General features: G+C 33.3%; 2 long non-coding RNA genes across 17 annotated transcripts; one reads left to right on the top strand and one right to left on the bottom strand.

Moving 5' to 3' along the window:
• Positions 1–5,084: 5,084 nt before the first annotated feature.
• LOC131662241 (uncharacterized) lies at positions 5,085–6,284 on the bottom strand. Of its 2 annotated transcripts, none has more exons than XR_009301458.1 (2): positions 6,089–6,284; positions 5,085–5,999 (listed from the first exon to the last, which is right to left on the bottom strand). It is a non-coding gene; the product is annotated as an uncharacterized LOC131662241 (long non-coding RNA). The 2 variants fall into 2 exon arrangements; XR_009301459.1 differs by having other exon boundaries at positions 5,085–5,428.
• Positions 6,285–7,054: 770 nt separating this feature from the next.
• On the top strand, positions 7,055–14,840 carry LOC131662240 (uncharacterized). 15 transcript variants are annotated; one of them, XR_009301456.1, is made up of 14 exons: positions 7,055–7,539; positions 7,678–7,805; positions 8,055–8,109; positions 8,252–8,603; positions 8,762–9,061; positions 9,171–9,366; positions 9,538–9,603; positions 9,724–9,749; positions 9,921–10,031; positions 10,126–10,253; positions 10,415–10,633; positions 10,836–11,027; positions 11,193–13,841; positions 14,143–14,840. It is a non-coding gene; the product is annotated as an uncharacterized LOC131662240 (long non-coding RNA). The 15 variants fall into 15 exon arrangements; XR_009301453.1 differs by having other exon boundaries at positions 8,733–9,061; XR_009301444.1 differs by having other exon boundaries at positions 8,701–9,061.
• Positions 14,841–24,352: the final 9,512 nt, after the last annotated feature.

Raw genomic sequence — 24,352 nt, 5'->3', positions numbered from 1 at the left:
AGGGGGGGATCGAACCCCAGACCTAAGGCATGAGAAAGTGAGAGGCGCTTGTAACCAAGTGAGCTGAACGTTTTAGTCGTTCAAAACACGCTTCCAATTGATTATATTTTAAACTTGCTTCTGAGAATTCAAAAAAACGCGCGCAAAGCAACTTCATCTTCAACCTCACGATTTCAATTTCTGGAAATCCTATCTCCCTCAATTCTCAACTAAATTCAAAGATGTAAAGATGGATTTTGCTCGTTTTTGGACGAGGATCATGATGGTGTCCTTTAATTTCATTTATTCTAAGTGTAACATAAAATTCGCAAGCATGAACACAAAGAACCCTAAAACTGAAATTAAACATGAAATACTATATATGCATGATTTGATGCAATTGGTTGAGGGCTAATGATCTATGAAGGTGCAGAAACCAACTGGTAACTTCATTTTAAATTTATCATGCGTGAATCATAGAGTTTGAAGCTTTTGAAACTTACCTGAAAAATGAAGATTTGGCTCTGATCAAAGTGTGTTGCAGAGTTGTTGCAATGATCTAGATAGCTTCAGTGATCCTCCTGGAAGGTGTTGAGATGCTTAACTTGGACTGAAAGTGCCCAGAACCTCTTGCTCGACCCCAACTGCAACAGCTCCAAGTGAGAGGTGAAGATGATGATTCCCCACGTACAGAAGTGTTTCAGAGGTTTGGATCACCTCTAAATGACTCCCCTAAGGTGTTTGAATACTTAATTCCAAAGGAAGAGCTCTGGTTTGAAGAATCCGAGTCTTCTTGCCAAAGAACTTTTGAAAACCTTAAGTATGAAGAAAGAAGAGAGAAAGCAAGAATTCTGTTGCTTTGGTGTGTTTTTTGAATGAGAAAGACCCCTCTATTTATAGGCAAATGGTTCAGAGCAATTGAACATAGCAAGCTTGCTTAGTGAAGTGAGTTTGGTTTCTTAGCCATGAAGAAATTTTGAAAATATCCCAAATGCAATGATGCATTTTCGGGCTAGCTTCCCCAACCATTGATCTTGTATGATCTTAGGGAACATTTCTGATGTAGAGGAGAGTTCTAATTGGCTTAGAGCAAGATTCCTTGATGATTCACCATTTGCCATAAATTCAAAAATGCAATCATTACATAATCACATGCCTTTGTTTTTGGGAATCTTCTTCAATCCTTATGCAATGATGGAAATTGATGTATGGCATGCTTACAGATGTATTAGAGGTCGTGTAGCATCACTTAGTGAAGCTAATTGCACAAAATTGCAAAGTTCCAATTTGTACATGACCTACAATTTCACCTTATGAGGCCAACTTTGAACAAGCATAACTCCTAGCTCAAAATGAATTTGGAGAAGTTTGAGCACAATTTGGAAAGCCCTAAACATCTAATTCAAATCATTAGTTTGGGGTTTCTTCAGAATCATTTGGGAAAATTGTGAAAAATGAGCTCAAAGTTGGATGAAAACTAGGTTAAAACACTTAGAAAAATTTCTAAGTTTTTATAACCTAAAGCTTGAAAATTCCAAATCTCTTAAATGGTTGATCTTTTGAAAAAAGTTCCAATGTAAGATGTTGTTTTATTTTGCAAGATCTACAACTTTCATGTTGGAAGTTTTTTGAGTTGTGTAGGTGAAATTTTGAGTTCCCACAATGCCCTCAAAAACCCTAATTCCCGACTTTTTGCTCCTTGATGATTCTTCTTGAATTTCTTTGGTCAAATGACTTTAATATCCATATATTGATGATTTTGATCTTTGAAAGTCATGGTTTGACCAAAAATCTTAAAAGTCAAAGGTGATCCCATACAGTTGACTTTTTCCAGATAAAGTGAGATTTTGGACTTTTGTGTGGAATTAAGATCTTCTCCTCAAATGAGTGATGTAAATGGGTTATATTGAGGTAGTAGAGGTTCTTGAATCATGTCTTGAGTTTTGGATCCATGCCCTGATTAAAAGTCAACTATCCAGATGAATTAGGTTAAAAACCCTAATTGTCGACCAGATGAAATTGGTGACTGTGGATCTTGAATTAAGGTGTGATGTCCAGTGGATCTTATTGTATGGATCATTTGAAGATGATTTAAGTCTTTAATAGATGTCTTGGAGCTTTTTAGGGTTTCCCAAAGGTGATCCCTGATTTCAGTCCTTGATAGGCTCAAAAACCCTAGTCTGGTGACATGAGTAAACCTGTACTCAGATGACTGGGTGTCTAATCAATCATAGGTGAATATAAAAGTGAAGCTTTTGAGTCCTATGATCGTGTTAGAGACCAATCCTTCTATTGATTGATCCTTTGCCTGAGTTTTCTTGTCTTTGAACATCCTTGATTAAATGCCAAATGAAGAAGTGACTGCTCTGGGTACTTGCTTTGACCTGATGAAAATCCTAAAGATATGTCATCTTAGGGGGGTCAAAAATTAGGGTATGACATGAGGGAAATAAATCAAATCATTGGTTGAAAAGTTAACTAGTTTTGTTACTGTCATGAAAAAAACGAAAACAAAATGTTACTGTTAATTGAGTATTATGGTTGGTGAGTTTGAATTGGTTATAAATTAGTGGTTTATGTTGTAGAATTAGTTATAAATTAGTGGTTTATGTTTTAGAATTGATTATAAATGTTACTAATATTGTGGATGAAGCTATCACAATCTTCAGAGCCAATGTATTCTTCAAAGAAATTGACATCAAGAGTCCTGCTGATAAGCTTCTAATATACTTGACTTTTTACATTAATGTTACTCTCAAGAGACTTGAAGGTTGTAGAACTTTGGCTGAAGGAACCAAAGCGATTATTAACTTGGGTCTTGAAATTGTTCCTGTACCTTGAGAGTCTGGTTTTCCTTTTTTGGGTCTTTTTGTCATTCCTCGATCAAATAAAGAAGCAGGTTAATACTCCTTTACCTTGCTACTTTGATGGTTAGATATACATATCCATATGCTTACTTTAATTAATCATCTAATGTTGTGATGAGGTTATGCTATATTGGATTATCAATAGTTTACTAAGTAGTTTCAATCGTCTTAGAAGTAAACCAGGCGACTCGGCTCAAGTGGTTAATGAGGTTCAATGAAGCATGAATCATTCGGGAGAATCGGAGTTTGAATACTATTATTCTGACTGAACCATTCTTGGTCAGATGTCTGTCCCTTTTCCTTTTCCTTAGAAGTAAAAAATTATTCTGACTTGATTTTTTTTCCTATTCAATTTTTTATGGATGATTTGATAAAGTATTTACATTCTCTACTTTAATATACTTTAAATTAATGTCTTCAAATGTGTGTGTGAGTTAGTGTTTATGCCTTGTTGTCTGCCTTTTTGTTTGAATTATGATCTATCGTGTCATTGGCTGTCATTGGCTGCTTGGGTTGACACCCGCAAGCATGTCAAGACGAAAACTAGATGACAACAATTATTTGTATGTTCGTTGCCTTTTTAGTTTTATGAAAATGAGGATACAAGGCATAGAAACTGAGAATGAGGTTAGATAGGCATTTCATAAGCTTGAGATAAAAGGCATGAAATGGTGTTAATACAAAATGTTGTGGAGTAGGCGTGTTGCGGTGTCCGACATCCGTCGGTGATCGCCACTTGTATGACACCCGTACGACACGTGTCGAAAAAGTCAGACAAGTGTCGAAAAAGTCAGACAAGTGTCTCATAAAAAATAGATTTTTTAATTGTTTTGACACTCTTTAAATCGGTATCGGACATTCGTATCACACTCGTATAATATGTGTCGAACAATTTCAACAAAGTTTTTTAAAAAAAATTGTTTTCAACATGCCTTACACATCTTTTGGACATGTATTAAAACAATATTATCAATGAAAAATTAAAGACATTAATTTTCATTAAATTTTTAACACTTTTAATAATAGATAGACAATTGAAGCATAAATACTATCATATATATATATATAACAGTGTCGGTGTCCTATGTTTTTGATATTATTAGTGTCGAAGTGTCTGTGTCGTGTCGTATTGTGTCGCGGTGTCCGTGTCAGAGTTCATGCTTCATAGTGAGATGAGACACCTAAATAAGTATTCAAGTTTGGAAACTTTTCTTCCGAAACTAAGAGGCTCTTCTTAATAATTTTCAACTTCTAATTGGGCTACACATTCAGGATGTTGTAAATTTTGCAGGTTTATACAATGGTGTTTGTGTTTGTGGATTTGGTTTGTATTTGAATAATGATGGTTAGAAAAAGATGATTATTTTGTATATGTGAATTGAAAAGTTGAATTGGTTTTGTTTTGTTTGTTAATGAGAAAGTATTAAGTTATGGTAGTAATGACTTTTTGCTAATGATTTTATTGTAATGATATACAATGAATTTATGGTATTTAAATTTTTTGTCTAGATTTTATAAATTTTCTGGCTTCGCTACTGGTCCCGAGAGTATAAAATGCTCTCTCGTTGACCCCCGAAGTTGCCTCCAACAACGTGAAAATTTACTAATACTCCCTCCGTTTTTTATTATAAGTCATTTTAGACTTTTCACACAGATTAAGAAAAATAATAATTGTTGTATGAAAATCAGAAATTATGAAGGTTTTTACTAAATCAACCTTCATTAATGACATGTGGAAGATAAATTTATATAATTGAAAGGAGAGAGAATAATAAATATTTAAGGATATAATAGGAAAAATAGCATTAATTATTCATTAGAATTGTAAAGCAACTTATATTTAAATACAATTTTTTTTCAAAATGACTTATAATAAAAAATGGAGGGAGTAGTTGGTAACTTGGTATCAGTATTTTATTGTCGATATTATAATTTTCTAAAATCTATGTAATCAAAAGTTTATATATCAAAAGTTTTCAATCATGTATAGAATGAATGCATTACTAATACAATTTTAATTGTGTATGTATAATAGATTTTGTATATAATTCTATGATTTGAGTATGAATATGTAGATTAAGTTATATATCAAAAGTTGTACAAATCCATAAAAATGATGATACCACAGATAAACTCATCCTTCAGAAAAATATTGTAACCTGTGATGTTGGGATAATTCTCATATAAATTTGCCTCCTTGATATAACATGGAACCAATAATAATGAAACAACAATATATCAAATTCAATAAACATTTTACTAAACAATCAAATCCATAAAAATGATGATACAACAGATAAACACATCTTTTAGAAAAATATTGTTGGCCAAATATCTGACCAGGAATGAAGCCTCCAAAGCTACATTATCCAACTCCAATGCTATTGGCAGCATAATTAACAATTGGCTCTATCAAATTACGATCTAATTACGATATGAAAAGGAGAAATCCTCCAATAGTGCGATATAAAAACATCAAAATAGTAAATCAGAATTATCGCTAAACTCAACTGATCCATCATCCGTTATCTTAAATATGTGCTTTGAAGTCAATGAAGATTTTGATTTGAAAGAGTCAGAACCTACAAATTTAACCAAAAAAAAGAGATGAAAGAATCACGTAGTACCATTATGAATAATTCAAAGACAAAGCACCATGAAAAATTAATTCAACGCCCTTTCGTTCTCACCAAATTAACCGGTAAAAATCAAAGACAATACTATTGATTAAACAGGAAAAAGTAAAGACCTTTACCAGATGCCATGGTATAATTGAACCTGGATAATTAAATCAAAAGGTATAGAGCATTTTTTTTTGTTCTAAAACAGTGGAAATTGCTGCGTTATAGTGATACCCGTGATTTGGTCAAAGACGGGGCTAGAAAATCGAAAGAAAAGCGAAAAGGTTACAGAAATAAAACTGAACAAATTAAGGTTAATGTGTTTAGTGTTTAGATAGATAACAACAATAATATAGTAGTAGAAATTGTAAATATAACAGAGATGAACAACTCGAAAGCAGTGTGAACTCGGAAAAGAAATTTGTCATATTTATATAATTGAAATCATCAGAAATCAGCAGAAATTAACAAAAAAATTAAATTTAGACTGTGGTGAGACCGCAGTTCTGGTGGAGACGAAATTGTGACAAACCTGAAACCATTGTTATGTATTTATACACTGGAATTAGGTTAAAATTCCAACAAAATAAAAAACAACAGCAAAAATGATTGATTACTTACCTGGGAAAAGATAGAAATCATGAGATATTTTTTAATTTGAAGCCAAATCGGTGAAGAAGTCGGCTGGTTCCATGATTGTTGAATTGGAAATCGAAATTATTTATTGGTATAGGAGAAGATTTTGATGAGAAGATATTCATGGGATTGAATGGACAAAGGAAGAGTGAAGTTTATCGTATGAAGAGGATAAGTCGTTGTTTCAGATTCCCAAGATTAATTTTGCAACCAATACATATAATTACATTTAGTACAACAAACAAAAAAATAACAAATATAAACAAATTTAATTAAATAAATTAAATGATAAATAGAATAAATTAGAAGTTTCCATAAATAGCATGTTTATAAATGTTTCGAAATTATAAGAAAGTATCACGGAAAGATATGTGGCAAAGTTGCCCAAATACTCATCTAGCTTTTTTATTATGAATGATTTAAAATGAAATATTACAACAATGTATATACCAGTATGTACATAATATAAATTGGCATATGCAATACATTTTATATACTCCCTTCATTTTTATTTATAAGCAAATTTTAATTTTTTATATTTATTAAATAATTGATATATCTAACCTATATATAATTTAAATACATCATTTATACAATAAATTAAAAAGTCAAAATTTACTTATAAATAGAAATGGAGGGAGTATATTTTATTTGTATGATTTTTGGAAAATAAAAAATAATAAGTTAATGTCGGTGCATCCTCCGGTCACATTTATAAGCAATAAAAATTGTTTTTACGATTATTAAGAAATTCAATCAATTGTAGTTAATTTTTTAGACTTTCTACGAAAACATTGATTAAATTTACTAATGTTCTCTTTTTATTAAATTTAATGAAATGTTTGAAAATAAAATAGAAGGTTATATTAGAAATTACAACAATAAATAATTTATTAATAATTGACGTTGGTTTATAATCTATCATATAAGAAAAGTCTATCATTTGAGCAATTCTTAGCCTATCCACATCAGCATCTGTTCCATGGTAATTCCACATCAGCTTTGGCGGTTAAGCATGATTTTCTGATCATTCATCTGCATGGTGGGCTGCCGGCAGTTATTGCTGTGGGAGTTTCACCCTCCCAGCTTCTATTATTCAATTTCCACTATTCTCATAACTGTCCTTAATCCCACACTCTTCCAAATTCCAAAACCGTTCAAAAAATGTTAGTGCAGCCCATTCTTCTTCTTCTTCTTTCACGATCCATTTTCTCCAAATTCCTTTCATTTTGCCTCACACAATTGAGATTCTTCCTGTTCTGAAGACAAAGAAGCAACCTATCCTGTTCACGGCGGTGTTGCTTGAGGTTCGTCAATGATGGATAACTTCACGTATGTTGTCTGCGGCTGTGTCAATCTTGGCCGGAAGGGTGATGCTCGCGGTGATTGGTTTTGCTTTCTGATGACCCTTCACAGTGGTTGGGTTTGATTAAACGGTGAGTGGTCTACGGTGGTTTTGACTCCAATCTCGATTTTGATTTTCTCCTCTTCTTTACTTTTGTTCTGTTTTTACTGTGTAGTTGTTGTGTTGAATCTAAATTCAATATGGCTTTGTTATATTTTAATATCTACAGGGGAATCTTTCACATATTGGATTGGGTTTACATTGTAATTGCTCACATAATCTCTGGTATTGGAATCGTGGGTGGACTAAATTGTAAGGTCTGTATCGATAAAACAGCAATACAACACTCCTCATTCTGTAAGTTTTTTCATGTTACCATTCATCCTTTTCAAGTTGCCATTCATCCCACATTCCTAACAAATATGATTGTTTTATTTCTTTGTAGATTCCTGTAGAACTGTCCATTAGATTTTAAGTAGAATCTCTTTGGACATTCCTAACAAAGATAATACCATATTAGTTCAAAACTCGCCTTAATTTCTATTAAAAAATATACTATAGACCAAATCTACAAAAGAATTAATATTTGTTCCATTTGCATTGTAGGTACTACTGTGGCTACTGCGATACCAACGTGTTTCCGTCAACGACTGTGGTGGTGGTAAGATTCGGAATGAATTTTGTGTGACTTTTTTAGTTTAGGTTTTGTTATTAACTTACCCTCCCTTAAACCCTAATTTTAGGTTGATTTATTCTGTGTGATATTTGTTCTGCCAAATTTGTAATGAGTTGTTTTGTTTCAGGGATTTATGGTGTCATGGCTGTTGCAGGGAGTTTTATATGTTCGATTACCATAATTGACTCTCTTGGAGGTTTTCATCTTCTAATAGATGTTGTTCTTTAAGAACTTGGATATGTCGTTCCTCCAATTATGTACAGGTTTGTGCAATACAGTGTGACTCTGCAACGTTATTTCAATCACCTTCGCGAACTCCACTGTGAATAATATTCATCATCATCATCAACAACCTCTACAACACCCCCAACAATAACTCGGCGACAACAAGAACACAATTCTACTGCATCACGTAAAAATGTGGCGTCACTTCGAGTTCACGCATCGAAAGAAACGAACATGGATGGATCTAACTCAAGGTATGGAATTCATAAACCCCAATCCATAATTTTTTTCTGTCTCTCTTTCTCACTCGATTCTTTTCTCTCTTTCACTAATTTGCTGTCGGCGGTGCAGTTTCTAATGATTTGTATGTGTTGGTTATGGAGAACGACGGGCTTTCTGAAAATCTGAACAGTTATAGGTGTTGTGTTTATTGGAATTGAAATTATGGAACCACAACGTATGATGGGAACAATGGAGAGATTTATGTTGGCACTGGAAAATCAGAATCTAAGAGGAGAATCAGTGTTGGGTTCAATCAAAACTCTAAAGTATTCTTGCATATTTTCTTGAATGGTTATTTACTTCTTGATTGATTTTTTTTTTGTGTTTGAATGAATATTATTATGCAACGTGCATCTTAACCCGTGCCTTAACCCGTACGGTGGTTTTAAGCGTCGTCGCATCAATGAGATAATAGTTCAAGCTCAAGGAGGTAAACAGAAACTGACATATCATATGGCAATATATTTTGTTAATTTTGATTTCTCTAATCTGCTTGGAGAATATATAATATTGATTTAGTTTTTTCTTCTATTTTGCAGAGCACACCTTCGTTCACTATTCTTTGTTTGTTACTTGAAAAAAAACTATTCCATATTGCAGATGATGGAAAGTTAGACACTGAGTTAAATTCAGGTGAATTTTGGGTCCTCTTTGGTGGTTTTGCTCCCATTGCAAAAAAAAGGTAATCAGTGAGGATGATATCATTACAGAGACAATCCCTGCTCAGCTGTATCGGTATGTTGATTTTGTTTTCCAATTTTCATAAACCTTTCCCTACCACCACTTTCAATTTTCCTTGATATTCTTTCCAAAGAATGTAAAAAAGAAAACCAACTCATTTTCCTATCTATATGAATGCAAGAAAAAGCAAGGATAAATAAATTTGCATTCATTTTTGTGTGGCAGTGATAGTTCTCAACACAGATTAGAAGGGCTGAATTGAATCTGAATGGAATCGTCCCTGTTTCTATGGTAATTGCAGCTTTCAATCATGAAGTTTATCATCTATTTTTAGCTTCCTGTTAGCTAAACCTATTCCTAAACTCCTACTCATCTTCTACTGAAGTTTGCAGTTTCTCATAAATTCTGCAGGTTGTGATTCTTCAGGACTTCAAGTGGTACGATTTTGTCCTCAAATTACATAAAATTTATAATGGAACACAAACACATCTCTCGATGATTTTGTGTAAACCATTGGTATACTGCAAAATTCTATATATTTTTTAATCGATGATTTTGAAGGTGAATGTTAATGGAGCTATGGCTTATTGAAATTGTTAACGATGCAGGGAACTTCGAAGCTACTGATGTTGCCAATGCAGTTCTGGATGGAACAGACTGTGTGATGCTTAGTGGTGAGATAGCTGCTGGAGTTTATCCAGAACAAGTGAATGTCTCAGGTTTAACCCCGTGACCCTACCCCTGATAATAACTGAATTGATTTAACATGACGATTATTGTTGATGAATGACATTGGATATTTGAATTTTACAGTGCTGTGACTAAAATGAAATCGGAGAAGAAACCGAAAACCGAAGCATGTTTGCGAAATAGCAGAATTTTCTGATGCAGAGATTATTCATTTTAATATGCAGATATGCACAAGTTGTAATGATGGATAGGTAACTCTAGAATAGAAGTTCTTTAATGTTTATTATGCTTACTGCTAACATATATTTGTTTTAAAAACTGACTTCTCTAGCTCTCTCTTTATTTTTTGAATTCCTCTTCTGTTCGATTCTCTATTACATAATTATTGTTGTGTTGATTATCTGTATTTCAGACTATGATTCGATTTGCGATCATTTTTTGCGGAGGATGGAATTGGAGGAAGAAGTGAGGAGGGAAAATGCAATCGAGAGAGAATTGGGGATTTCAATACAAAGGCCGCTGAATATTCAGGGACTAATGTCGCAGTGGTAAAATTCAATACTGATGAACCCTGTTGCTGTTGGCCATATTGGTGCGTCGTAACCACAAACTGATATTTATTGATAAAAATGTAAGTAACTTTAGAACCAATATGTCAATGGGTTTTTCTGGGCTGGAAAGCCAGTTACAAGTCAATAAACTTTTTTATATTTGGTCTTATGTATTACAAACATGAACTCTTTGAAACTTATATTGCAGAAACATGTACTTTGAAGGAGACTAAAAAAATCATCTATACAAAAATAGTGAAACCTTTTATATTCCTTTGGCAGGTATGGATTTTTTGGGAAGAAAATCAAAGATTTATTCGGAAACATTTTTTGGTATGAATTAGTCGATGTTAAGAAGCCGCGAGATCATGGAGTACCTTATTCACTTACCGAAGGACTCACAAGTGTTTACAGAATGCATACGCTCCTACCTGAGGAGATTGTTCTTCGAAAACTCAAACCTGACTGATACAGGTGCGCACAAATCTCTTCCAATACATGAAAAGTATACTCTTAAATCAATACTTTAAATCAATACGAAAGTTGTACCGTGATATTGGATCTCTATTTGATTAAAACAATGATCCTGCATTTCATTTTGGATTCAGCATTCTTATGACATGTTTATTTTTCCGACAGTGCAAGGAGAGGAAGAGTGTATCTACCACAACATGAGTTGGCTCTGGCAGGGCTTTCAGATGACGATATATTTGCTGGTAAGGTGACAGACCAGTGGAGGAGTTTCATGAAGATCCAAATCAAAAGAGCTTATATGATAGATTATTAGGAATGAAAGTGTGATATATGGGAACAATGAGAAGGGAATGAGTAGAGTGAGAACCTTCAGAGAGGGAAAGCTGACGACATCAGACACATTAGACATTAGATCAAAATCGAATGATTCTATAACAATAATTATATTTTATATTTCATAATATTATTAAAATTTCCAATTTAGATCAGATAAGGGCTCACGCAGAAGCCATGAGATTTGCAGTACTTTTGGCGATGGGGACCAGCCGTAGCAACACTGCACATGATTTGAACAAAAGCTTCTTGAATTCTTATACTTTTATTTATTACAGTCAATGATATATTACATAATTATTGAATTTACTTTTTGTTTAGCTCTAGGAAATTCCGCTCTGGCATCAAGTCCTCCAGTTGGTGAGAGGAAATTGTTCTCATATATCACACTTGGCTTGGTTTTGCTGCTCCTCATGATTCTCCATGATTTCAAGATCAAGAAACTAGAAATCTACACAATAACAATTTGATTGCTGATTCTTCTGGTACATCAGGTATTATATGATTTTGCAATTTCTTTTCAATTATACTATATCTTTATGTGAAGAATACTCTCAATTTATTCACTGCATAAGCAATGTCAAGTATGGAAATGGTTAAATACATAAACCTGTCAATCAATCTTATATAATCTGAAACATCAGTCAAAACCTTATCAGTTGTATCAGGGAGAGAAACACCAGGATTCATTGGCATAACTACAAATTTTGAAGCCAAATGTTATGTATCTTCTAACTGTTGTAGCGTGTATTTTCGATGGCACGACTGAATACCCTAACTAGACTCTGCAATCTCCAAACCAGTAGCGTGTATTTTCGACGACACGACTGAATGATACAATGAGCGTATTGGTCAAGCCAGCCAAGAGATTTTCCTAATCCCGACACAAACTTTGATGGATGAGTGGTTACACAATTAGATAATTTTAGAGTTACAGAGTCGGCACAGAGAATTACTCTTTAAAATCATGTGTTCAGCTGTTCATATAAAAGTATGAAATAGGGACATCAATTTGAGCTGTTGTTGTTGATCATAATCAGATAACATGTCAAATTCATCCATATGATTATCTCTGACATTGAGTGAAGATCTCAACCGACTGGGCTGGAGATTACTTCCCCGAAGATCTGAACCAGTTCTGAATTATGGTCTGAGCAAGCCGATGAAACTGTTCTGGATTCTCAAGTTTGGAAAATGTTCTTCCTCGCGATTTTGACAACACTGATTGTTATGTTGTGAAATGTGGCTTTGACAATGATGCTTATGTTCTTACTTCGTTGGCTTCTCTATATGCAAAGCAAGGGTTCACATATATGGCAAAACAGATTTACAAATACTATCCCACAAAAGAGTTGATTACGTTAACAGCTATAATCTCTAGCTGTTCTGAAAATGTGATATAGAGTCTGCGATGAAGTGTTTTATCCAAACTATGAAGTTAGATATAAAACCAGATGCAATTGCAATGCATTGATAGGTGTCCTTCATGGAATTACATGTCCTTCACATTTTTCTATTGGATGTGCTTTCCACGGTTATGGTGTAAAGAGCGGGTTGTCTAATGATTATTTAGTTGAAAATGGGCTAATAAGTTTGTATTCTAGATTTGACGAGATAGAAACAGTTTGACTTTGTTTTACAATAAGAGAAAAGCCACAAATCACATGGAATTCTATGATATCAGGTTGTCTGTTTGCAAGCTGGAAAGTCAAGTGATGCCATGGAGTTGTTCTCCAAAACGAACATGCATGGACAAAAACCAGATACCATTAAGTGTTACCAGTCTACTAAACGGGTGTTGCCTGCTTTTATTACTAAGAGTCATTTGTTTGTGGTAGAAAATAGTTTTAAAAGCTAATAAGTTTATATTTGAGTTAACGCATTTATAAGTAATAATTTTTTTTCTAGATGTCTCTAATCCAAAAGCCATGTATGAATTGAAGCAGCCTGCAAGTCGATTACATGGTCCATCTTTTTCAGTGAAAAACATCTGATCTCAGTGATGTATTACAGAAATTTCTCAATGCCTGTTACAGTTTACTGAATGCTAAGGTTGATCATGGAAATTTTGGCATATAACTAACTACAACCTTGGAATGGATTATCAATCATTGTTTTTCAATTCATGATGTTTCAAGTATGGAGGGTAAAATTAAAAAACAATTTGATTGGGATGAGACGCGGAGTGAAAATGAATCTGAAATTGGAACAGTCACAGATACGAAACGATTTCAGGAATTAGAGAAAACTATTGCCAGCTTGAGATTTGAGTTACAAACGTTAAAGGAGTCCAATAAAAGACTTGAAGATCGAATACAAAACGAAAGATCCTTAAATAGAGATCATGACACCGAGCTTACAGAAACCGAACTAAATGAGGCTTATCACAAGATTTTGGAATTAGAGGTGGAACTGGACAAAGAATCTCTATTGTGAAGAATTAGACACAAAATTTGTTCAACTTTAGCTTCAGCTTGAAAGGTAATAATTAATCTAATCCTTTAATATATTCTATAACTATGTTCAACACTGTAATATGATTTTGAAGTAATGAAGCACGTACACACTGGAAACACGACACTGGCACGGACACGCTTTTTTTAAAAGTGTCGGTGCTACATTGTTTTGAAGCATTTGGCTCTTACTTTATTATTTAAATATTATCATACTCACATATGAATTTTTTTATCCTCAACATGAAAAGGACGCACTCGAATGATTATGTTAATCAGAAAATGACCCGCTGCGAACTCTAAGTTCATCTGTTTTATTCCCTTACTAGGAAAATCGAACTCTATTGCAATATTGTTTTGAGGTTTGTTTACAAATCCTCTAGGAATGGGAGATAACAACAGCTTCAGAGAAGTTAGCAGTGTCAAGAAACCATCCTTATCCTTGAGAAGAAGTTGAAGGTATTGGCTGCGAAAAAGGATATGTCCCTTTTCGACAACATTATTGCGGCTCATCGTCGTCCTATAATCACAAATACATCCAGTGTTAGTCTTTCCGGTAAAGACACGAAGATGTAAAACCGGCCGTCTCTTTTGGATCAAATGCTTGCTGATGATGATGCAAAATCTAAGGTTTGAAAAGCAAGTGAAAAAGGCTTTAAGCAGTCGCTCGAAAAGATTGTAGTTTTGACAGGAGTTAGAGGTAATGATGACAGTGTTAATGTCAATTCTTTGGCCATTTTACCTGCCAAGAAATCTGGACGACGAAGCTTCTGGAAAAGGATGTTAAGGACGAGAAAAAAGCCGAAAAGAGAACAAGTGTATCAGTTTAACAAGTGAGGTGAATATTGAATGTAGTTGAGTACTCTCTGTTTTATTTGTTGCAGTTTAAATAAATTTATTATCTTATTAAATAGCATATGTAATTAATTTAAATAATTATATTAAAGGAAACCAATCTGTATATTTAATACTCACATATTCTACCATCACTATAACCACAAATTAATGATATGTGTGATTTTTTTTTTTGGACTTAATTTTTATTGATAGGCACTATCAGCCTTCAGTATGCATATATATGACTGTCATATTGTGCTGCTATTATAATCTATAAATACTATTATTCTTAAGGAAAACCTGCTATATTTATATTGTTTTATAAATCCATGGATTCATTATATAATGGGGTCAAAATATTTATCTTTCAATAAAAAAGTCTGGGTTTGACAATTATCATTTGTTATACCATTATTTTATTTTTTTTTAAATTAAATATATGTACTTTGAAATATTTATAAAATATATGTGTATCACTTTAATTATATTTTAATTTTCCTAAAATATATTATTTACCAGTTTAATTATCTTTCTTTTCTTAATGACTTTATTTACCCAATATAATTAAAGATTATAACCCTATTAATCCAACAAAATTTAACTATCAAATATTATTAAATTGGGTTATCAAATTAGGCCCAACATATTTTTACAAACATTTAGGCCCAATACTTTAAAAATAACTTTTTGTTTTTCATACCATTTTTCTTTATGATAACCTCTAACCTAACTTAGTCTTTTCCTAACATTTCTAAAATTAAAGATTTTTGTTGCTTATAAATGTGACCACAGAGTGTATGTGTTTTGCCAAAAGTTTTCATTAGTGCTGAATTATATTTTAATTTTGTATCCATAATGATTCATTGTATTAATTTAGTAGTAAATGCATGAAATAATATCATAATAAACGGTGTGTGAATTGATCATGAACATATTTTGGTCAAATTGTCTATTTGGGAAAATAAATTTTAATAAGAACATTCGTGATGAAGAATAAATTGAAATTGAAATTCTGAAATTTATAAGGTACTATATGAATTTGTTATTACCAATCAAATTAATCAAAGTTTATAATTCCAAATTATGCAATTGAATTATGATCTATATGTTATGTGAACAATTTGTGTTTGATAAAATTTATTATAAGACATTTAAAGATCATTGAAAATGGATCATAATTTATATAGATTTTTGAATTTAGAGTCTAATGATTGAATTTCGAGATGTGGAATTTTGACAACCTTGTCACGGAGGATAAGGAACTTGAAATTCTCACTAATGAAGAACCTCGTGAGGAATGTTCTTTGGAAATTATTAAAATACAAATTGAAAGTTCTCTATAGATTGATTAAACATATCCCGAACTATGGATAAGCTAGAGAGTCCGAAATGCTAAGGATCTAGGATCGAACAAAATTGTTTTCGACTTATTTCTCTTGTGTAGAAGGAAATAGTGAGAGATTTGTTCGTAAGATTCCTATTACTCTTCAAGTGAAAGATGGTACTATGATTTACAAGGAATAACTTCAAAGGACTCATCCTTTTGGCATGATATGTTATCCAAGACGAAATGAATTTGATTATGTTAAACCTTACTTGGGAACTTGTCGATCTACCTAAAGGATCAAGATGCATTGGATGCAAGTGGATGTTCATAAGGACGTATCATAGTGATGGTACACTAAAAACCTATAAGGATAAATTAGTAAACAAGAGTTTTAGACAAAAGGAATGTGTTGATTATTTTTAACACATAAGCACCACTAACAAAAATGACGATAATTAAAAGTATCGTTTACATTAGTTTCTTTGCATGACCTTATTGATCAAATAAATATCAAACGACATTCCTAAATAGAGATATCGATGAGGATATTTATATGGAGGAATTGGAAGGTTATGCACGTACTACTAATGAACAAAAGATGTACAAGCTTTATAAATCCTTGTATGAATTAAAACAAGCACCGAAACAATGACATTAAAAGTTTGACTTTGTCATTAAGATTCGCTGATTAATGAGGAGACACATAACTTAGGGGGAGAATTTTCAATCTTATCAAAATAAGAATTCAAATAGTTTGTCATCATCAAAAAGGGGGAGATTGTGAAGAATATATCTTATATCTAGTTTTAATGAAGACAAAGGTTATCAAAGAAGAAAATAATCAAAACTATCATTCACATCAATGATGAAGTTGATCATGAATGATAGAAGTTCAAGTGAAGAATTGAGAGAAGTGAACATAACTAAGGTACTCATTGCAATTCTTGCTATACTACTTAAGTTGTCTAAGAATATTATGATATTCCTTTGTTTTCATGTTGATCATATGATTGATCATTAGCAACGAGATGAATGAAATTTTAGAAATAAAGAGGTTTCTAACTTCCACATTCAAGATGAAAAATCTTGGACTAATTGACACAATTTAAGAGATCAAAGTAAAGCGAAATAATGGGAGTTATGAACTTAGTCAAACTGACTATATTGAAAAAATATTTGATAGGTTCAAACACTTACACTTTAAGAAAGTAATCACTCCATTTGATCCTAGTGTCAAACTTCAAAAGAACAATGGGAAAACTGTGGCATAATTGGAATATGCAAGTGCAATTGGATGTCTAATGTACTTAATGCAATGCCCTAAACCAGACATAGCATTTGCAGTTAGTAAGATGAGTAGATTTACTAGCAATCCAATGATGAGCAATGGAAGGCCATAACTAGGATTTTCGATTGTTTTTTAAAGACAAAAATTTTGGCCTTCATTATGGTAGGTTTCTTGCCATACTAGAAGGATATACCGACGCAAGTTAGATATCGAGTGTTGGAGATTATAAATCTACAACTAGGTGGATATTTACATTAGCTGGAGGTGCAATTTCTTGGAAGAGCAAGAAAAAAGCATGCATTACTTTCTCAACCATGGAATCTAAGTTTGTGGCTCTTGCGTCCGCTGGACAAGAAGCATAATGGTTAAGAGACATTCTGTTGGAGGTTCCGTTAGAAAAAGACAATGTTTCAAAAGTGTAAATACATTGTGATAATCAAGCCACCCTAGTTAGAGAATTCAGTGAAGTATACAATGGAAAGTATAGACACATAGGTCTTCGACACTCTCTCGTGAGAAAATTAATCAAGTATGGGATTATTTCATTGAAATATATATAAACAAGCTATAATTTGGCTGATCCATTTACTAAGCCACTGACCAGAGATTTAATAAAGACTACCTCGAGAGGTATGAGATTAAAACTCCTTGAATAAGGGTTTCTACAATGATAGCAACCCAATATGAAGTTAGCACATCTTAACCTAATATTCAATGGGTAACAACAAGTCGTTGATTTGGATGTTTGTGCAACATTCTGTGATAATGTTGACTATTACATATTGAGGGTTGAGTTTTCAAGAAACTCTTAATGAAGTTCTATATCGAGGATATGTATCTCAAGAAATATATACAAATGAAACTTCACCTATATGAATTTCGAGATGGTGTCGTCTTAAAGTGAGAGTTGGAGTTTCTCTCATGAAAAATTCATAAAAACATGAAAAGCACATGGCCATAAATAGTGCTACGCGAGATATGTAGGCGAAGAACCTTTAAAGAGTGTGTATACAATAATGCCGATCTGATCACATGTGATAACGGTTCAAAACATAGCTACCTAATGTTTCAATTAGGCTCTGCATTGCCTTTACTAAGGTTAAGTTCAAATCGAAAGATACCTAACTGTATTAACACTCTTTTGCTTTCAATATTCTGGAATTGGACTTGTCATTATTAGAAAATGTGGGAGATTGTTGTAAATTATTAACAATAATTAATAACACAAGTGTGTTCCAAAATGGTGAGAAAAAATATGCTAGTGAATTTGAATTTTGAATTCGAAAGTTGGCAACACTTTATAAAGTGTTGCAGAATGAAAACATGCAACTCTTGGTAAATGTTGCAGTAGACAAAGTATTGTAACTTTTGAAAAGGGGAATTGTTTCACCAAGGGTCGCTACCTTGTGAAACAATACTAAAGTGGCCTATAAAAATCTCATTCCGGATTCAGAAATTAACAACAAAAAATGTACATCCTCTTCACCGAAAATTTTAGACATTCTTCGCTACATTCGAGTTTTCGTCAGTCTTGCGCAAACTCGAAAAATGTTGAATTATCCTAGGTATTGATGTGTAGAAACTTTAAGATAATTTAAAAATGCTTGAAATACTAAGAAAGTGATTCGCTCACGATTCTAATCTCGATCTATTTTATTTAAATTAAATTTTACTACAAAATACAGCCTGATCTCATTTGTTTGTTTGTGTCTATACAATAAAAAAATAATGATTAAATATTTTGAAAAACAAAATTGCACTATTAATTATAAGGTATAGGTGTTGCCATTAGTGTGAAAATAACATTTCGGGATAATAAGAATAAGAAACACGAAGTGGGGCAGTCTGCTTTGTAGACATCATTAATTCCTTCGATCTAATTGATATAGTAGTGAATCTCTACTATTACTGTTAGATATATAGCATATAACTTAATGGGAAATGCTAACCAGTGCCCTCAAGACACTCTTTAAGGGATTAAAGTGGTAAATTTTCTTTAAAATGCGTGTATTTAATGCATTGAAAATGCATTGAAAATTGAAATATTAACTTTTATAAAGAATATTTTCTTTATTTAGTATTCTTAAAGAGTGTCCTGAGGGCACTGGTTAGCAAGACTCTAACTTAATTAATAGCATATGATTTCTACAAACCATATTACTAATCGATACTCCATCCGTCCCAAAATATAAGAGAAAAAATGCATTTTTTTGTCTCAAAATATAAGAGAAAAAATCATCTTTCATTTCTTTCAAGATAAAATTAAATGCAAATTGCATTTAACTTACATTCTCTCAAATCATTTCCGTAACCAACAACCAATTAGAATTTTTTTAAAATTTTCCAAAGCACTTTATTTCAAGAAAATCATAAGTCAAATGAGTGTGTTTTTACTTTTCTTAATAAGCGTGATTTTGTTTTTTCTCTTATAATTTGGGACGGAGGGAGTATATGATTGTAGTCGGGTTCCTACACATGTAAAATTTAGTAGCAAGCATATTATATTCACAAAGCAACATATGATTTAATTATATAGTAACTAAGGCTAACAAGTGCTCCGAGGCATCGTGAAGAGATTAAAAAAGTAAGTAAACGTTATTTAATAGATTTAAAAAATAAGTTTTTTATCCAAAATATATATATTTAATGCATTAAAAACATAAATAATTAATATTTTTAAAAAATATTGTGTATATTCAATATATTGAATCTAAGATTTTTTTTTTAGAATGCTTAACGAGTACCCTAGTGACATCGTATGACCCACCCTTATATATAATTGAAAATGGATTTATATATTTATATGTATTCCATATTAATGAAAGTTATTACGATATATGGTGTTCATGATTGTTTGGCTTAATGAATAGTAAATCATGAAGAAAAGACAAATTAAAGTATTCTTCAGCCGTAATTTGAGTGTGTCGGCTCAAGAGGATCTAGCCAATGTGATGGGGGTGAGACGTGTGATGGGGACAGGGACATATTTGGGTTTACCTTTCATGATTGGTAGAAGCAAGAAGGCGGTGTTCTCGTTTATTAAGGATCGTATATGGAAAAGAATTAACTCTTGGAGTGGTAGATACTTGTCTAAAGCGGGGAAAGAGGTTATGATTAAATCGGTGCTTCAGTATATTCCCTCCTATATTATGAGTGTCTATTTGATTCCGGATGGGGTGGTGAACGATATTGAGAAAATGATTAACTCGTTTTGGTGGAGGGTCAGTCGAAATAATAAAGGCATAAGGTGGTTGGCATGGGATAGGATGACTATGCAGAAGAGTGAAGGGGGTATGGGATTTAGGGATTTCAAAGCTTTCAATATGGCTATAACTTGCAACAACATCACGTCATTTGTCCATCTCTTTGTCCTTTGTGCGATTTACAAGATGAAGATGATTGGCATTTTTTTGGGATGCGTTTCTACTTCTTAAAGTTGGAGGGCAGCAGGTTTGTCATCTATAATCGACCATCGTTTACATTCTTTTCATGATGCTAAGTCACTTATTTTTTATGTTTGTAGTCGAGAGGATCAGAGGGATGCGGGGTAGATTTGCTGTTATGCTTGAGGTTCTTTGGCGGAGTAGAAATAATGTGGTTTGGCAAGATGATCGTCAAGATGCTATAAGTATTGGTTTACAAGCTTATCATAACTGGTATGATTGGTTTTTAGCTAAAAAGGAGCATATAGGGTATGATACTAATAATCATTCAGTGGTTTGGATTTCGCCTATGATAAATCAGGTGAAGTGTAATGTTGATGCAAGGTTTAATAATGTTTGTGGTACTACTAATAGAGGGTGGTGCTTTAGGGATCATTTGGGGAGATTCATCAGAGCAGGTGTTTCTTTGGACGTGGGTATTTTTTCTGTTCATGAAGCTGAAGCCATGGCATTGAAGGAAGCAATCCATCATGCCATCTCATCTCATTTCTCTCATGTTACCTTTGAAAGTGATTGTCAACTGGTCGTTAATTATATTAAAGCCAAAAATGTTGGCCCCTCTGAATTTAGTCTTATTATCAAATCTATTCAGAATTTGTTATGTTTATTTCCGAACTTTGAGGTAAAGTTCATTAAGCGCCAAGCGAATTCGGTTGCCCATACTTTAACTAAGGCGACCAATTCTTGGTCTAGGCGTAGTTTCCTTAATTTGGTACCTCCTTGTATTGAGTTTTGTTTGATGAATGAAAGTTGTTGAGTTTGTTCTTGTAAAAAAAACACGTATCATAAATTCTGAAACTTGCATAGGACTTTGTTGATATTCTTATTTGTTTAGAATAAAATTTGGATTAATAAATCATATCCTTCTCCATTCCTTTATGGTACAGTATACATATGTATAAAATATATATTGTTCTAGTTTTAATATTTCAATTATAGTATCCATGTATTCCTGAATAATGCAATGATATAATATATATTAGTCTGGTAATTATAATTTTATAAATTGAGTGTTGCAGGTACACCCCCTCCTCTCTATCATCAAAACCGTGCAGACGTCCTTGGCCCACTTCTTAATTCTGATCACATCCCAGATCACAGATACGTGAGAATATTTATGGATTTGTAAATGTGTTACCTGACCCTCTCAAGTGAGAGGGTATTTATATTGTCCTCTAGTGCTTGGTCATTGGTCCACGTTTTAGGCTGGATCGTGGACCTCGGCCCAAACGCGTGACTGTCAGGATTTTAAGAGTGTATTAAAGAATTCTCTGAGGCTGCCCAAAACTAGTCGTTTGTCGGGCAGAGAGGCATCTCTGGTCGACAGAGATGTTCGTCGAGCAAGGTTGCTCAACTCCTCGTCGAGGAGCAAGGCTCGAGTACTACCATTTGAGCAGAGGGTGATGTGGTTGGGTACAATGTTACTAAGGTGTCTCTGACGTTAGAGGGGAGTGAGCCCGGAGTCGGGCAGAGGAGACAGTCCTTTCGTGGCCCTCGTGTGGTTGGGCCAAGGCTATTGGGCCGTTTTGGGAGCTGTTTGATTGGGCCATACCTAGCCATTGTGTCAGTCCAGAACAGGAGCCCCCTGTAATACGGGGAACTGACTTTTAAAGAAAATGTCGCGGATTGCAAGAGTCGCCACCGACTTTTATTTTATCCAATTGGAAAGGCAAAAAGAACAGGAAAGACCTTTGAAAGATTTTGAGTTCGGGGGGGTAGGTTATACAAAGGGAAGGTTTAAGGCACCCTTTGCATCCATGGTTATCCATGGGCTCTTAATTGCTTAGCTCACTTTTGAATTGTTTGAAATGTTTGAAGTGTCGTGTGTGTTTAGAAAAAGATTTTTGAATAAGGACTTTAGCTTGTAAATAAGCGTAGCCTTTTGGAAATCGTTTTGAAAAGGAGGTATGAAAAGCATTTTGAATTTTGAATTGAAGGTCAGCAAGCATTTAAGAACACCTACCCTAAGATTGTCTTTTTGTTCTTTAAGTCTTTCGGGCGAAATGGTCTATCCATACCATGAGAGGGCAGGAAGTCTTTCATTGGATTTGAAAGGGTCATCGAGAGTATTGTTCGCCATAAGACTATCCCTACCATAAAGAGGGTAGGTAGTCTAAGGGAAGGATATAATAGTCATTTAAGGAAACATGCGAGGATACCGTAGCATTCGAAGGGACTATCATCATTTATCGAGGCAACATCGAGGGACGAGATCATTTTATTCGTAGGCAACTCGAAGGGACTATGATCGTTTATTCCGAGAGACTATGATGATTTGAATTCGTAGGCAGCATATGATAAGGTATCCCTACATCCGAGGGACTTGACTATTTTTTAGTATAATTAGAGGCAACAAGCAACAAGAGGTATAACCTTAAAGGTGTGTGCGTGCACCAATCACGTGAGTTCAGTTCGAATATTAATCTTTGCAGTTTATGAGCTACGTTCAATTATTAGTTGTCACTCCCTATTTTACTAACCACGCAGTTATATAACAGTTATATTGTGCGGAAATTAAAAGGCAGAAAATAAACCTACAACTATTACATGGCTTTGGGGCAGTTACATAATAGAGGAGGAACGGAGCGCAAAAATAAAACCTAACTATTACAATAAACACCTGTGGGCAAGATATAAAGGCGGAAATAAAATCCTAAACTGTTACAGAAAAAACCTTGACAGCCTATACATCAATTTCTAGACATTAAAATAAATAATAAAAGGCAAGATTAAAATAAAAATTAAATAAATAACAAAATTTAGATAAAATATTAACAGGCACGCGACAATCACAGATTGTTAAGATGAGAAGAGAAGATCGCGATGAAATTACAGTTTAAGAAAATTAGAGGTAAAAGTATAAGCCTAAAAATAAAATGTTAGCCTAATGGAGAGAACACCAACCCTACAGTTAATGGGCAACACCTACTAATGTGTGATTTTTTAGGGTAATCTACGAACCTAAAATTAATTATAAACCTAATTAACAAAAATTATTTAGCCTAAATTTAAATTCTAATTAATTAAATTAACATTAAATTAACTTAATTAGCTAAATTAAATAAAATTACAAAAGAGGTTAATTGATTAAATAAAATCTAAATTCTAATTTTATTAATTATATCAATTTACCTAAAAAAACTAAATCATTATTTTAAGAAAAAGGTTTTGATTTTGTTTCAAAAAAAAAAATGTAATTGGTCTAAAAAAGAAAAGAAGTAAAACAAGTTGTAAATAAATAAATAAATAAAATGAACCTGGGTGCTGGATCTGGTATAATTGGTTTGTGGGTGTCCATGGTGTGCCTTCAGTCCTGTGTGCGTTGGATTGGAATAGAAGTGGATCTAAGGGCTGCTGGCGGAGGCGCATGATAGTCGTGTATGAGTATGCTGCGTTGGATCCGAGAGTATGTAAATGCACAAAAATAAACACCAACGCCTGGGCTCGAACCCAGGTCTTTGAGGCCATGTCCAAGTATCACTTCACCAATTGAACCAATCTGAGTTCACTGTTATAGGATCAACAAAAAACAAACAAATAGCAAACATAAATGTTAATTGAAAAGTCAAAAAAACAAAAATGGGGCCCACTTATTCACGCGTCCACCAATGGAAAAGGGAGAGAGGTTGGAGAATGCTTGACCC

The sequence above is a fragment of the Vicia villosa genome, linkage group LG3 (assembly GCF_029867415.1).
Source record: "Vicia villosa cultivar HV-30 ecotype Madison, WI linkage group LG3, Vvil1.0, whole genome shotgun sequence".
Lineage (NCBI taxonomy): Eukaryota > Viridiplantae > Streptophyta > Magnoliopsida > Fabales > Fabaceae > Vicia > Vicia villosa.
This window is presented reverse-complemented; position numbering and strand designations above follow the sequence as displayed.